We start from the raw sequence: 14,430 nt of genomic DNA, 5'->3' as shown, positions 1-14,430 counted from the left end.
TTATTTGGGACCAAACCAACATTTGTTATTGAAGTAGCAGTCCTGGGAGTGCATTCTGACGAAGACAACAAAGGTAATAACATTTTTGTTATAGTAAATCTGATTTTGGTGAAGGCTAAACTTGCCGGGTGTCTAAATAGCTAGCCCGTGATGGCTGGGCTATGTACTTAGAATATTGCAAAATATGCTTTCACCAAAAAGCTATTTTAAAATCGGACATATCGAGTGCATAGAGGAGTTCTGTATCTATAATTCTTAAAATAATTGTTATGCTTTTTGTGAACGTTTATCGTGAGTAATTTAGTAAATTGTTAGTAAATTCCCCGGAAGTTTGCGGGGGGTATGCTAGTTCTGAACGTCACATGCTAATGTAAAAAGCTGTTTTTTGATATAAATATGAACTTGATTGAACAAAACATGCATGTATTGTATAACATAATGTCCTAGGTGTGTCATCTGATGAAGATCATCAAAGGTTAGTGCTGCATTTAGCTGTCTTCTGGGTTTTTGTGACATTATATGCTAGCTTGAAAAATGGGTGTCTGATTATTTCTGGCTGGGTACTCTGCTGACATAATCTAATGTTTTGCTTTCGCTGTAAAGCCTTTTTGAAATCGGACAGTGTGGTTAGATAAAGGAGAGTCTTGTCTTTAAAATGATGTGAAATAGTCATATGTTTGAAAAATTGAAGTTTTTGTATTTTTGAGGAATTTGTAATTCGCGCCACGCCTATCATTGGATATTGGAGCAGGTGTTCCGCTAGCGGAACGTCTAGATGTAAGAGGTTAACTTGGCTTTCGAAGACTTTAGAAAGGCAGGGCAGGATGGATATAGGTCTGTAACAGTTTGGGTCTAGAGTGTCACCCCCTTTGAAGAGGGGGATGACCGAGGCCGTTTTCCAATCTTTAGGAATCTGAAACGATACGAAAGAGAGGTTCAACAGACTAGTAATATGGGTTGCAACAATGGCGGCGGATAATTTTAGGAAGAGAGGGTCCAGATTGTCTAGCCCAGCTGATTTGTAGTGATCCAGATTTTGCCGCTCTTTCAGAACATCAGCTGTCTGGATTTGGGTGAAGGAGAAGCGGGGAGGGCTTGGGCCAGTTGCTGCGGGGGGTGCAGATGTCACGTCCTGACCAGCAGAGGGAGTAGTGGTGTAGTATTTTGGTCAGGACGTGGCCGAAGAAGTCTGTATGTGTTGTCTAGTATGTCTGTTTCTGTGTTGGTCTTGTGACTCCTGATCAGGAACAGCTGGGGATCGTTGTTCCTGATTGGGAGTCATATATTTAGGAGTATGTTTGTCACTTGGGTTTGTGGGTGGTTGTGCTAACACTGCTAGTCTTTTGTTTGTACGTAGCCTGTTAGCCTGTCGTTAGTAATTATTGTTTTTCCTGTGGATGCCTTGCTCTTATATTAAAAAGATGAGTATCCACATTCCGTCTGCAGTTTGGTCCATTCAACACGGCTTCAACTATCGTGACAGCAGAGCTGTTGGCCGAGGTTGGGGTAGCCAGGTGGAAAGCATGGACAGCCGTAGAGAAATGCTTATTGAAATACTCGATTATTGTGGATTTATCGGGGGTGACAATGTTTCCTAGCCTCAGTGCAGTGGGCAGCTGGGAGGAGGTGCTCTTATTCTCCATGGACTTTACAGTGTCCCAAAACTTTTTGGAATTAGTGCTGCAGGATGCAAATTTCTGTTTGAAAAAGCTAGCCTTTGCTTTCCTAACTGACTGTGTATATTGGTTCCTGACTTCCCTGAAAAGTTGCATATCGCGGGGACTATTCGATGCTAGTGCAGTATGCCACAGGATGTTTTTGTGCTGGTCAATGGCAGTCAAATCTGGAGTGAACCAAGGGCTATATCTGTTCTTATTTATTTTTTTTATTGAAAGGTGCATGCTTATTTAAGATGGTGAGGAAAGCACTTTTAAAGGACAACCAGGCGTAGATTGCAACTCCGCCCCCTTTAGCAGTTTTATTTTAACGGAAAACGTTGTAGTTGGGGATGGAAATTTCAAAATTTTTGGTGGCCTTCCTAAGCCAGGATTCAGACACATCTAGGACATAAGGGTTGGCAGAGTGTGCTAAAGCAGGGAATAAAGCAAACTTAGGGAGGAGGCTTCTGATGTTAACATGCATGAACCCAAGGCTTTTACGGTTACAGAAGTCAACAAATGAGAGCGCCTGGGAACACACAGGGCCTGGGTTAACCTCTACATCACCAGAGGAACAGAGGAGGAGTAGGATGAGGGTTTCGGCTAAAGGCTATAAGAACTGGTCGTCTAGTGCGTTGGGAACAGAGAATAAAAGGAGCAGATTTCTGGTCGTGGTAGGATAGATTCAGGGCATAATGTACAGACAAGGGTATGTCAAGGTGCAAGTACAGTGGAGGTAAACCTAGGCATTGAGTGACAATGAGAGAGGTTGCATCTCTGGAGGTACCAGTTAAGCTAGGTGAGAATCTCCGCATTTGTGGGGGGTGTGACAAAGGAGCCATCTAAGGCATGTTGAGCGGGACTAGGGGGGGCTTCGCAGTAAAATAAAACAAAGAGAGGTACCCTAAACAACAGTATACAAGGCATATTGACATTAGAGAGAGGCATAAAGCAATCACAGGTGTTGATTGGGAGAGCTAAGACAACAAGGGGTAAGACAACAACAGGTAAACAGCTAAGACAACAACAACGGGTAAATGGAAATGAATGGGCAGAGAGGGTCAGTTAGCTACACATAGGGCCTGAGTTCGAGGCTGGGGCCGACAGATAAACCAAATGAAGTACCTTGTTAATGAACGCCGTGTGCATGCAAGGCGAATTAACTTTAATGATGTTGAACAGGACAGACATGACTCCAACCTAAAGTGGTTCTTTGGCTGTCCCCATACTGTAGGAAACCCCTACCTGGAACCTACCTGGAACCAAAGAGGCAGAGAGAGATAAGAGCGAGAGATGGGAACAAGTAAAGGGAGCAAAAGAAGGGAGCGAGCGCTCTCTCGCTATAGTACGAGTCGTGTGCCCGTACCCAAACCACAGTTGCACGTGGCAGAGATGCCAGAGCATTAGGTAACAGAGAGGATTATTCAGATGAGCATTGGAAGTGATTTGCATTGCTAATGAACACAGTATTTAAAGCAGAATAACATGCCCTTTAAATAACATCTGCTGAGAGGAGAAATCCCACCACACCTCCTCTCCTCTCTCTCTCTGTCGCTCTCTCTTTCTCTCTCCTTCCCCCATCCTCTGTCTCTCTTCTCTCTGTTAAAATAGATATAATGCAGGAGGAGGGGGAGTGTAGCTCAGTAGCGGAACATGAACGAGGCAGTGATCGATCCACGTCTAACATAACCATCGCACTGAATTAACGTTGGCTTCTCGTCTCCCCTCAGACTCAGAGAAATGTGTCATCAGCATTTAATAGATGGTTTTGCAAAGAGGTGAGAAACATGCTTCACATGTTTGATTAATTATGGCCTAGTGTAGACTACACTCTGAACTGAGGTTTTGTGACATCAATAAGCACTTCAAATTAACTTCATTGTAATAATTTGGAAGTCAACGCTGAATGACCTTCAGGTCACAATAGGAAACAGAACACTTGAAAAAAGTACATTTCACAGCAAGGACTATAGTAATAACTATGTAATTACAATATAATTATTATGTAATTGAAACACAGTTAACACCCTAGTAAAGATACTGCTGCAATACAAGCACTCTATTCTCAATATAGCTCAGGCAATTGGAAGCTCTGGCAACCATTTATATGCAGATGATACAGTCCTATACTCAGCTAGCTCCTCCCCAGAGTCTGTGTTAACCTCTATGGGCAAGCATCCCACCTACTCAACAGCCAGTGTAATCCCGTGGCACGTTATTCAAATTCCTCAAAAATGCAAAAACTTCAATTTTTCAAACATATGACTATTTTACACCATTTTAAAGACAAGACTCTCGTTAAACGCTCTACAACAAAGCTTTCTTAGTGTTCAACAAGCTTTCTCTGCCCTTAACCTTGTTCTGAACACCTCCAAAACAAAGATCATGTGGTTTGATTACTACCTCTGAGGGTTTAGAGCTTGAGGTAATCACCTCATACAAGTACTATTTGAGATACATACTGCAACCCTCATCCTCCACATTCAACACCCCTTCTGACAGTCACATTCTGTTAAAGCTCCCCAAACACACACATCCCTGAGTCGCTCCTCTTTCAGTTCACTGCAGCTAGCTAATGGAAAGAGCTGCAAAAAACACTCAAACTGAACAGTCTTATCTCCATCTCTACATTCAAAAACTCAATCATGGACACTCTTACTGAAGCTTGTGGCTGCTTCGCGATATGTATTGTTGTCTCTACTTTTTTGCCCTTTGTGCTGTTGTCTGTGCCTAACAATGTTTGTACCATGTTTGTGCTGCTACCATGTTGTGTTGCTACCGTGTTGTTGTCATGTTGTGTTGCTACCATGCTGTGTTGTCATGTGTTGCTGCCATGCTGTGTCGCTGTCTTAGGTCGTGTGGTGTCTCTCTTGTCGTGATGTGTGTTTTGTCCTACATTTGTATTTTTAATCACAACCCCCATCCCCACAGGAGGCCTTTTGCCTCTTGGAAGGCCATCATTGTAAATAAGAATTTGTTCTTAATTTACTTATCTATTTAAATGAAATATAAAATTAAAATAAAACATCTGAGAAAAAAATGTGGAGAAAAAAAAAGGCCAGAAGGTGCATTATTTGTGTTTAACACACTCTTCTATTTTCATAAACTGACAACACTCACGAACCAACAAGCCATATATTTAATGAAGCAAAGAAAACACAGACCATGATTCAATTTTTACATAATGTTCACTCACTGACAACATTAAAGAAAGAAATCAGTATGCCAGCTCAGTTCTGCCTTGCACTGAACAAGATATCTTCCATTCATTATTGATGCTGTGTGAGGGGTGTGGGGAGGAGAGGAGGAGGGGAGTTTTCCCCTCAAGGCACAGGAGGATTCCCAGAGCCGGGACTGGCATCAAAGCCTTCTATCTAATCTGCTCTCCTCTCTTTCTCATCTTCTCTCTTTCCCTCTCTCTTTCTCTCTTTGACTATCGATATTACATGGTTTGTCTCACTCATTTACGTCTGTTTTCCCTTCTCGAAATGATTTCATTATACTGTGATTTGCCGTATGCTATGAGGGATAAGACAATACAATATTGCGGCAACTCGCCCAAGCCTTCCCCATTTCTCCTTCTCCCAAATCCAGTCAGCTGATGTTCTGAAAGAGCTGCAAAATCTGGACCCCTACAAATCAGCCGGGCTAGACAATCTGGACCCTTTCTTTCTAAAATTATCTGCCAAAATTGTTGCAACCCCTATTACTAGCCTGTTCAACCTCTCTTTCGTGTCGTCTGAGATTCCCAAAGATTGGAAAGCAGCTGCGGTCATCCCCCTCTTCAAAGGGGGGGACACTCTTGACCCAAACTGCTACAGACCTATATCTATCCTACCCTGCCTTTCTTCGAAAGCCAAGTTAACAAACAGATTACCGACCATTTCGAATCCCACCATACCTTCTCCACTATGCAATCTGGTTTCAGAGCTGGTCATGGGTGCACCTCAGCCACGCTCAAGGTCCTAAACGATATCTTAACCGCCATCGATAAGAAACAATACTGTGCAGCCGTATTCATTGACCTGGCCAAGGCTTTCGACTCTGTCAATCACCACATCCTCATCTGCAGACTCAACAGCCTCGGTTTCTCAAATTATTGTCTCGCCTGGTTCATCAACTACTTTTCCGATAGAGTTCAGTGTGTCAAATCGGAGGGCCTGTTGTCTGGGCCTCTGGCAGTCTCTATGGGGGTGCCACAGGGTTCAATTCTTGGGCCAACTCTTTTCTCTGTATACATCAATGATGTCGCTCTTGCTGCTGGTGAGTCTCTGATCCACCTCTACGCAGATGACACCATTCTGTATACTTCTGGCCCTTCTTTGGACACTGTGTTAACTAACCTCCAGACGAGCTTCAATGCCATACAACTCTCCTTCCGTAGCCTCCAACTGCTCTTAAATACAAGTAAAACAAAAGGCATGCTCTTCAACCGATCGCTGCCTACACCTGCCCGCCCGCCCAGCATCACTACTCTGGACGGTTCTGACTTAGAATATGTGGACAACTACAAATACCTAGGTGTCTGGTTAGACTGTAAACTCTCCATCCAGACTCACATCAAACATCTCCAATCCAAAGTTAAATCTAGAATTGGCTTCCTATTTCGCAACAAAGCATCCTTCACTCATGCTGCCAAACATACCCTTGTAAAACTGACCATCCTACTGATCCTCGACTTCGGTGATGTCATTTACAAAATAGCCTCCAACACCCTACTCAACAAATTGGATGCAGTCTATAACAGTGCCATCCGTTTTGTCACCAAAGCCCCATATACTACTGTCACGGTTGTCGAAAGGAGGAGCGGACCAAAGTGCAGCGTGTGTGTCGTTCCACATTTTATTTACACTGTGAAACTATGCAATACATATAAATAAACTGAATGACAAAAACAACAAACCATGACGCAGAGGTGAAACATACACTGACTCAAAGATAATCTCCCACAAACCCAGGTGGGGAAAAAACCTACTTAAGTATGATCTCCAATTAGAGATAACGAGGACCAGCTGCCACTAATTGGAGATCATCCCAAACAAAACCCAACATAGAAATACCAAACTAGAACCTGACAACTTAGAAATAGAAAACATAGAATAGAACAAAGAACTACAAATCACGAATGCCCACCCAAATCACACCCTCACATATCACTGCACCTGTACATAGCCCATCTATAGCCCAAACAATTACCTCATCCCCTACTGTATTTATTTATTTTGCTCCCTTGCACCACAGTATTTCTACTTTCTACTTTGCACATTCACCTATTGCAAATCTACAACTCCAGTGTTTTTAATTGCTATATTGTATTTACTTCGCCACCGTGGCCTTTTTATTGCCTTTACCTCCCTTATCTCACCTCATTTGCTCACATTGTATATAGACTTGTTTTTGTACTGTATTATTGACTGTAGGTTTGTTTTACTCCATGTGTAACTCTGTGTTGTTGTATGTGTCGAACTGCTTTGCTTTATCTTGGCCAGGTCGCAGTTGTAAATGAGAACTTGTTCTCATCTTGCCTAAACAAAGGTAAAATAAATTTCAAAAGATATAAAATACCTAATTAGGATGATTAATTAGCATATGAAATATATTTTGGGAGAGTCAAATCTATAGATGTTCTATATACAGTATGTTTAGTTACATAACATTTAGCCATGCTTCCCCTTGTGAATTTATTATGTTACATGATACAGTAAGTAGCAAGGGTTTAACTTAGGAAACTATGATACAGAATAAGATATATAAAATTGCTTTTGTCTGTGCCTTCCCTTCTGCTGACAGAAATAGGTTCGGAGATGAAGCCGTCACAGATCTAAATTCAAACATTTTGATGTTTGACATCTCATTGTCTGACATCTCCCCAGCTCTCCTCTACTATCCTCTCCCCTCATCCCCACTCCTCTGCTCCCCCTCCTCTCTCTCCCCTCTTCTTTCTCCCCTCCTCTCCTCTCCCCTCCTCCCCTCTCCTCTCCCTCTCTTTGTGAGTATAAAGCCGCCGGCCCAGATGGCATCCCTGGCCGTGTCCTCAGAGTGCGTGCTGACCAGCTGGCGGGCATCTTCTCTGACATCTTCAACCTATCCCTGTCGCATGCTGTAGTCCACACTTGCTTCAAAGAGACCACCATTGTCCCAGTGACCAAGAAAAAAAGGTGACATGCCCAAATTAATATCGCCTCGCCGCACTCATAATTATCAGTCATAATGATGTGCTTCGAGAGGCTGGTCATGGCCCACATCCAGGCCAGCATGCCAGGCACACTGGACCCATTCCAATTTGCCTACCGCACCAACAGATCTACGGAAGATGCCATTTCTATTCACCCAGCCGAATCACATCTGGACAAGAGCAACACCTATGTGAGAGTGCTGTTCATTGACTACAGTTCAGAATTCAACACTATTGTTCCCTCCAAGCTCAACACCAAGCTCAGAGCCCTGGGTCTGGACACCAAACTCTGCAACTGCATCCTGGCCTTCCTAACGGGCAGACCACAGGCTTTGAGGATTGGCAACAACACCTCCTCCACACTAACACTTAACACAGAGGCCCCCCAGGGGTGTGTCCACAGCCCTCTGCTGTACTCCCTGTTCATCCACGACTGTGTGGCTTTGCACGACACCAACTCCATCACCAAGTGTGCAGACAACACCACGGTTGTAGGCTTAATAACCAGTCAGCCTATAGGGAGGAGGTAAGTGAACTGGCATTGTGGTGCCAGGACAACAGCCTCTCCCTCAATGACAGCAAAACAAAGGAGTTGATTGTTGACTTCAAGAAACAGAAGGAACATGCCCCGATCCACATCAACGAGACTGCAGTAGAGAGAGTCAGCAGGTTGAAGTTCCTCGGTGTCCACATCCCCGAGGACTTGACATGGAGCAGCAACACTACCACACTTGTCCAAGGGGGTGCAACAGCATCTCTACTTCCTAAGGCGGCTGAAGAAATTTGGTATGCCACCAACAGTCCTCTCCAGATTCTACCGCTGCACCATGGAGAGCATCCTGAACGTTTGCATCACGGCCTGGTACGGGAAATACTCCATCCACAATCGCAAGACCCTCCAGCAGGTGGTGAAGACGGCACCCTACATCACTGGGACCGTGCTTCCATCCATTCAGGACATCTACTGGAAACGAGCCTGAGGAAGGCACACAGCATCATCAAGGACCCCACACACCCCAGCCACGAACTGTTCACTCCCTTACCGTTGGGCAGACGGTATCGGAGTATGAGGTCTGATAACAACAGGCTCAGAGACAATTTCTATCTACAAGCCATCAGACTGCTGAACACTTGAACTGGACTGACCACCTGCTCTGATTCTCAGCACTTTAGCACACAGGCCCTCACTCATGCACACACCCACCCCGACATTCACACATCCACACACACACACACACACACACACATATACATTCATGCTACACACACACACATCACAAGTGCTGCTACCAGACTCTTATTATTATTGCTATATACTGCACAATTTAAACACTTGCCCCCCAATCCCCCCTTCCCCAAAACACATGTAAAATTTGGACAATAAATTGTGCCTTCCTGTATTATACTTATACTAAGAAATGTATTATATTCTACTGAGCCATTTACTTTATGTTCACATTTTTATATTTTATTGTTTCTTATTGTTGCTGCATTTTTTAGAAAGAGCCAGCAAGTAAGCATTTCATTGGACGGTGTATACCATGTGTAACTTGAAACAGATGTTTCTTCAACCCCCCCACCCCCCACATCCAGACCAGGACAGTAGTGTAGGTCCCCGAGCAGGGAGCAAGGCAGGCATTAGCTCTGGTACAGGTCCCGGGAGAGTTCCAGTGAGCCAAGGTGGGTCTGTACAGACAGACAGGGGGCTAATATCAAAGTGACAGCAGAGCATCAGGATGTCACAATACACTACAACTCTCACGGCGCAGGGAGAGACTTTAGTGAATCATGTATTGATCTCATCAACTCACTGCTACATGCGACAACATATTTTTCTCTGTAATGCTACTGCTACATTAGTGGAACATGGCTTTCTTTTCAATAATTTATAACAGGGTGTCAGTGTTTATTATGTTTATGGGATCTGCAAACACATATTACAGTTAAGGACATGAAAAGTTGATGTTCAAGCTGTAACTCTTGCATTGACAATGCTAGTTTGTGTTGTGTGAGAGACGAGACATCAATTCCTTATGAGGTCTAAGTTATGTGCATACAGTTGAAGTCGGAAGTTTACATACACTTAGGTTGGAGTCATTAAAACTCGTTTTTCAACCACTCCACAAATTTCTTGTTAACAAACTGTAGTTTTGGCAAGTCGGTTAAGACATCTACTTTGTACCGCTCAGGAAGGAGACACGTTCTGTCTCCTAGAGATGAACGTACTTTGGTGTGAAAAGTTCAAATCAATCCCAGAACAACAGCAAAGGACCTTGTGAAGATGCTGGAGGAAACAGGTACAAAATTATCTACATCAACAGTAAAACGAGTCATATATCGAGGCCGCTCAGCAAGGAAGAAGCCACTGCTCCAAAACCGCCATAAAAAAAAACAGACGACGGTTTGCAACTGCACATGGGGACAAAGATCGTACTTTTTGGAGAAATGTCCTCTGGTATGATGAAACAAAAATAAAACTGTTTGGCCATAATGACCATCGTTATGTTTGGAGGAAAAAGGGGGAGCTTGCAAGCCGAAGAACACCATCCCAACCGTGAAGCACGGGGGTGGCAGCATCATGTTGTGGGGGTGCTTTGCTGCAGGAGGGACTAGTGCACTTCACAAAAAAGATGGCATTATAAGGAAGGAAAATTATGTGGATATATTGAAGCAACATCTCAAGACATCAGTCAGGAAGTTAAAGCTTGGTCACAAATGGGTCTTCCAAATGGACCCCAAGCATACTTACAAAGTTGTGGCAAAATGGCTTAAGGACAAAAAGTCAAGGTATTGGAGTGGCCATCACAAAGCCCTGACCTCAATCCTATAGAACATTTATGGGCAGAACTAAAAAAGCGTGTGCGAGCAAGGAGGCCTACAAACCTGACTCAGTTACACCAGCTCTGTCAGGAGGAATGGGCCAAAATTCACCCAATTTATTGTGGGAACCTTGTGGAATACTACCCAAAACATTTGACCCAAGTTAAACAATATAAAGGCAATGCTAACAAATACTTATTGAGTGTATGTAAACTTCTGACCCATTGGGAATGTGATGAAAGAAATAAAAGCTGAAATAAATCATTCTCTCTACTATTATTCTGACATTTCACATTCTTAAAGTGGTGATCCTAACTGACCTAAAACAGGGAATTTTTACTAGGATTAAATGTCAGGAATTGTGAAAAACTGAGTTTAACTGTATTTGGCTAAGATGTATGTAAACTTCCGACTTCAACTGTATGTATGGACGTTAACATAAAGAGACAACAGAGAGAGACACCACAAGGTCTCCGAAGGAGAGGCAATGCATAAGCAGCAGAACAAAATGAAAATGTCAGGAGAGAGAAAGGGGAGATAGAGAGAGATAAAGCGAGATAGGGGAGAGAGAAAGAGAGAGACCAAGAGATGAAGAGAGAGAAAGAGAGGGGAGAGAGAACGAGAGGGGATAGATAGATAGATAGATAGATAGATAGATAGATAGATAGATAGATAGATAGATAGATAGATAGATAGATAGATAGATAGATAGATAGATAGATAGATAGATAGATAGATAGATAGATAGATAGATAGATAGATAGATAGATAGATAGATAGATAGATAGATAGATAGATAGATAGATAGATAGATAGATAGATAGATAGATAGATAGATAGATAGATAGCAGCAGCGAAACGTGAAATGTGCCTTTAACAAAGTGTCATGAAGAAAAACAATAATTTGATTGTTCAGCTTTTATCCCTGAGAGCACTTTGCCACCTTCCGACTGGTCCTTGTAATCACATGACTAAAGACATGTATTGTAGTAGAGTATAACCAATATATCTTATTATTCATATATTTGAGATACATTGAGGATATGGAGTAGATACTGAAATTAAGAATCTATACATTTGACATTTTTCTTCCCTTAAATGTTTTTATATACTCAATGTCAGAAAAATGCACCCACTGCAAATGTTTAAAATGCAATGTTAATTTATTTGAATAATGTAAATAATGAAGATGTATGTGCATATTACATAGCTTTGATTTAGGCACAAGGCTACACGTCAAAGTACTGAGTAAAAAAAGCCGGCAATCATTGTATTGCTGATACCATTAACAACATTATTAATGTAAGGGAGGACTCCAGGCTATTGCATCTCCAAGGTTTACTCCATTGATATATTTCTTCATCTCACTAATATTGCATGGCTCAAGTCTTAATCATTATCCCCAATATACAACATCTTCATTACCAACCAGCCAAGGTTTGCAAGCTGCTTCACTCACAAAACTAATTTGGATGATACCACACATCATGAATTCTTATAAGAATTCCAACATGGAGCTCCTAGAATGGGATTTCACATAATTCTTTAAGCCCAAAGTTCTGAACCTTTGTTCTGTTGTACTCCACAGAACACAATGCTATGAGAACACTGCAATTGAGAAAGATATCCTAATGTTGTAGCGTGTTAATTAGCAGATTCCTAAGTCAATCAGAGAGCATTAACATAGTGCAGAGCATGTGCAGTGCAGTTGCTTCAGTAGAAGAAACATCAAAGGGTTTCAGCATCAGGCATGAAAGGCATTGGAAATTAGCTTGGAAAAGAAGAGCAGCTAGAGCCAAGCCATGCCTAGCCTGCAGGAGGACGAGAGGAAGAAAGTAGGGAGGGAAGAGACTGCCTGGTTGGCTGAAACAGGTACTGCTGCCTCAAATGAAGTTGTTTCCCAGCAGGCAAGCAGGGTATGAGAGGGAAGGTGGGGGAAAGAGAGAGAGCTAGAGAGAGAGGGAGAGAGAGGGAGAGAGATAGAGAGGGGAGGAGAGAGAGAGGGGGGTGCTTGAATTGCAAAGATGCCTTTACATCTTTCCCAATTGTGTCAGTTCAGAGATCTCACGTTTTGTTTTGATTATGCAGCACATTTCTTCTATTTCTGTGTTCCTAACACTGTTGCGCCCTCTATACAGGCAAAGTATGCACAATGATTATAAACACATGGATAAATGGTAATCTTTCATCTGTCTAACATCCATGTATCCATGTCTTGTTACTTAATATGGGTGCAGCATAAACATCTAACAATCTCCTCAGATCAAAATGAGCCCTATGTGAAGCACTTGGCCTGCTTACCTGCAATAGAGATTTCCAAAGCTCAGGAATCATATAAAAAGGCAAGGCAGTAAATCTGTCAGCCAGGCATTCGATGTTATTACATGGTATTACTACCATTACTCTTTCACTTATCACTGTATACAATTGGCCACTGCTGAGGAACTGAAAGACACATCATCATCATCAAAACAAACTATATCAAAATGTCCATACTGCAGACAACACTAAGCAACTGCATGAGCTGTCAATATCAACAGAAATGTGAGGCTAGCCTAATCCGACTGAAGCCAGGCATAGGCTATTTGCTATTTATTAATCTTAGATAGATCTAAGATATTCGCTTATTCCAGACTCAGCAACTATCGAAGTCAGACATCATCACGTGTATCAAAGAAAGCCTTCCCACGAGTGCATACTGTTACCTACTTCAGTTTACATTCTCCTTCGCCGTGTGTGGACGGACTGGACAGGCTGAGCACCCACCAACACATCTCCACGACGGGCATATTTACTGTAGACATCTTCATCATCTTCACGCTGTTAAACCGTATGACCTCAGTAAATAAGTTCAGAGAATTGTTTCATTTCCAGCGAAATACATTTTGCTGTGGTATAGCCTATGCAACCAATAGGCCTATGTCCACAAAGGCAATATATGGTAGAAATATACAGTAGCCTATAGAACGGTGACAGGCACATTAAGGTATGTTGACATCGTTTTAAATAACTTACCCGCAGCCCTCCGCCACAGCGGTCATCCTCGTATTGTTTATTCTCCGGTTAATATACTGTTTTTTTGTCAGTTGGAGTTGTTGACCTCCGGGCTTGCTCACCTTTGCCTGACACCAGGACCCTTCCCGCGTTTCAGCTAGAGTCTAGAGCGCTAGGTGTCTCGTGCCTATGATTTCTGGCGCCTACGGACCTATCGACTCTCGCGCGGGTTGTGGCTGATACTGAGCGCGAGACAACACTAAGAGTCAGAGAAAAACATGGGCAGGTGCACAAGGTTGTCTCGAGTCAGCCTGCGAGTGACAGACAGTTGATGATTAAAGCGCGTGTTCCGTTGACACGGTTAAGACATAAATATTTAGGAGGCGCAGGTGTTTGTGTAGATGACTGTAGTTCGCCGGCTCCTCGCCTCTGCCCGATGCCTTGCAAGTCAAACGCTGTAAAATGATGTAACGCATCAATGAAAAAATTGGTTAGGCTATTGAAAATCTTCATACTGTATGAAATGGCAGTTAGCCTACATAGAAAAAAGGTTCTATCTAGAACATGAAATGGTTCCACCTGTCTTATGAGGACAGCCGAATAACCATTTTAGAACAATATTTTCAAAGAATGTATGTCAAACATGTTCTAAACACCTTTGACAGATAGCCTAGCCAACACAATATCAAGTCAAAGGAGTCATTATCCAACTTTTTTAGAAACGAAAAACCTTTCATCTTTCTGCCAAGACTGCCATTTTGAGATGCCCAGACTGATTTCATT

The 14,430-nt window shown here is 42.7% G+C and overlaps 1 protein-coding gene across 1 annotated transcript in view; it reads right to left on the bottom strand.

The window, feature by feature from the left end:
* The window catches only part of LOC106570306 (retinoic acid receptor beta), a 282,569-nt gene extending 268,798 nt beyond the window's left edge, over window positions 1–13,771 (bottom strand). Inside the window, exon 1 of the mRNA XM_014142481.3 lies at window positions 13,669–13,771. The gene's annotated coding sequence lies outside the window, so the exon portion shown is untranslated. The remainder of the gene's footprint in view (window positions 1–13,668) is intronic.
* Between the last annotated feature and the right edge of the window lie 659 nt (window positions 13,772–14,430).

Source organism: Salmo salar, chromosome 14, assembly GCF_965601325.2.
Source record: "Salmo salar chromosome 14, fSalSal1, whole genome shotgun sequence".
NCBI lineage: Eukaryota > Metazoa > Chordata > Actinopteri > Salmoniformes > Salmonidae > Salmo > Salmo salar.
Note: the sequence above shows the minus strand (reverse complement) of the source record. Positions and strands in the feature narration are given on the sequence as shown.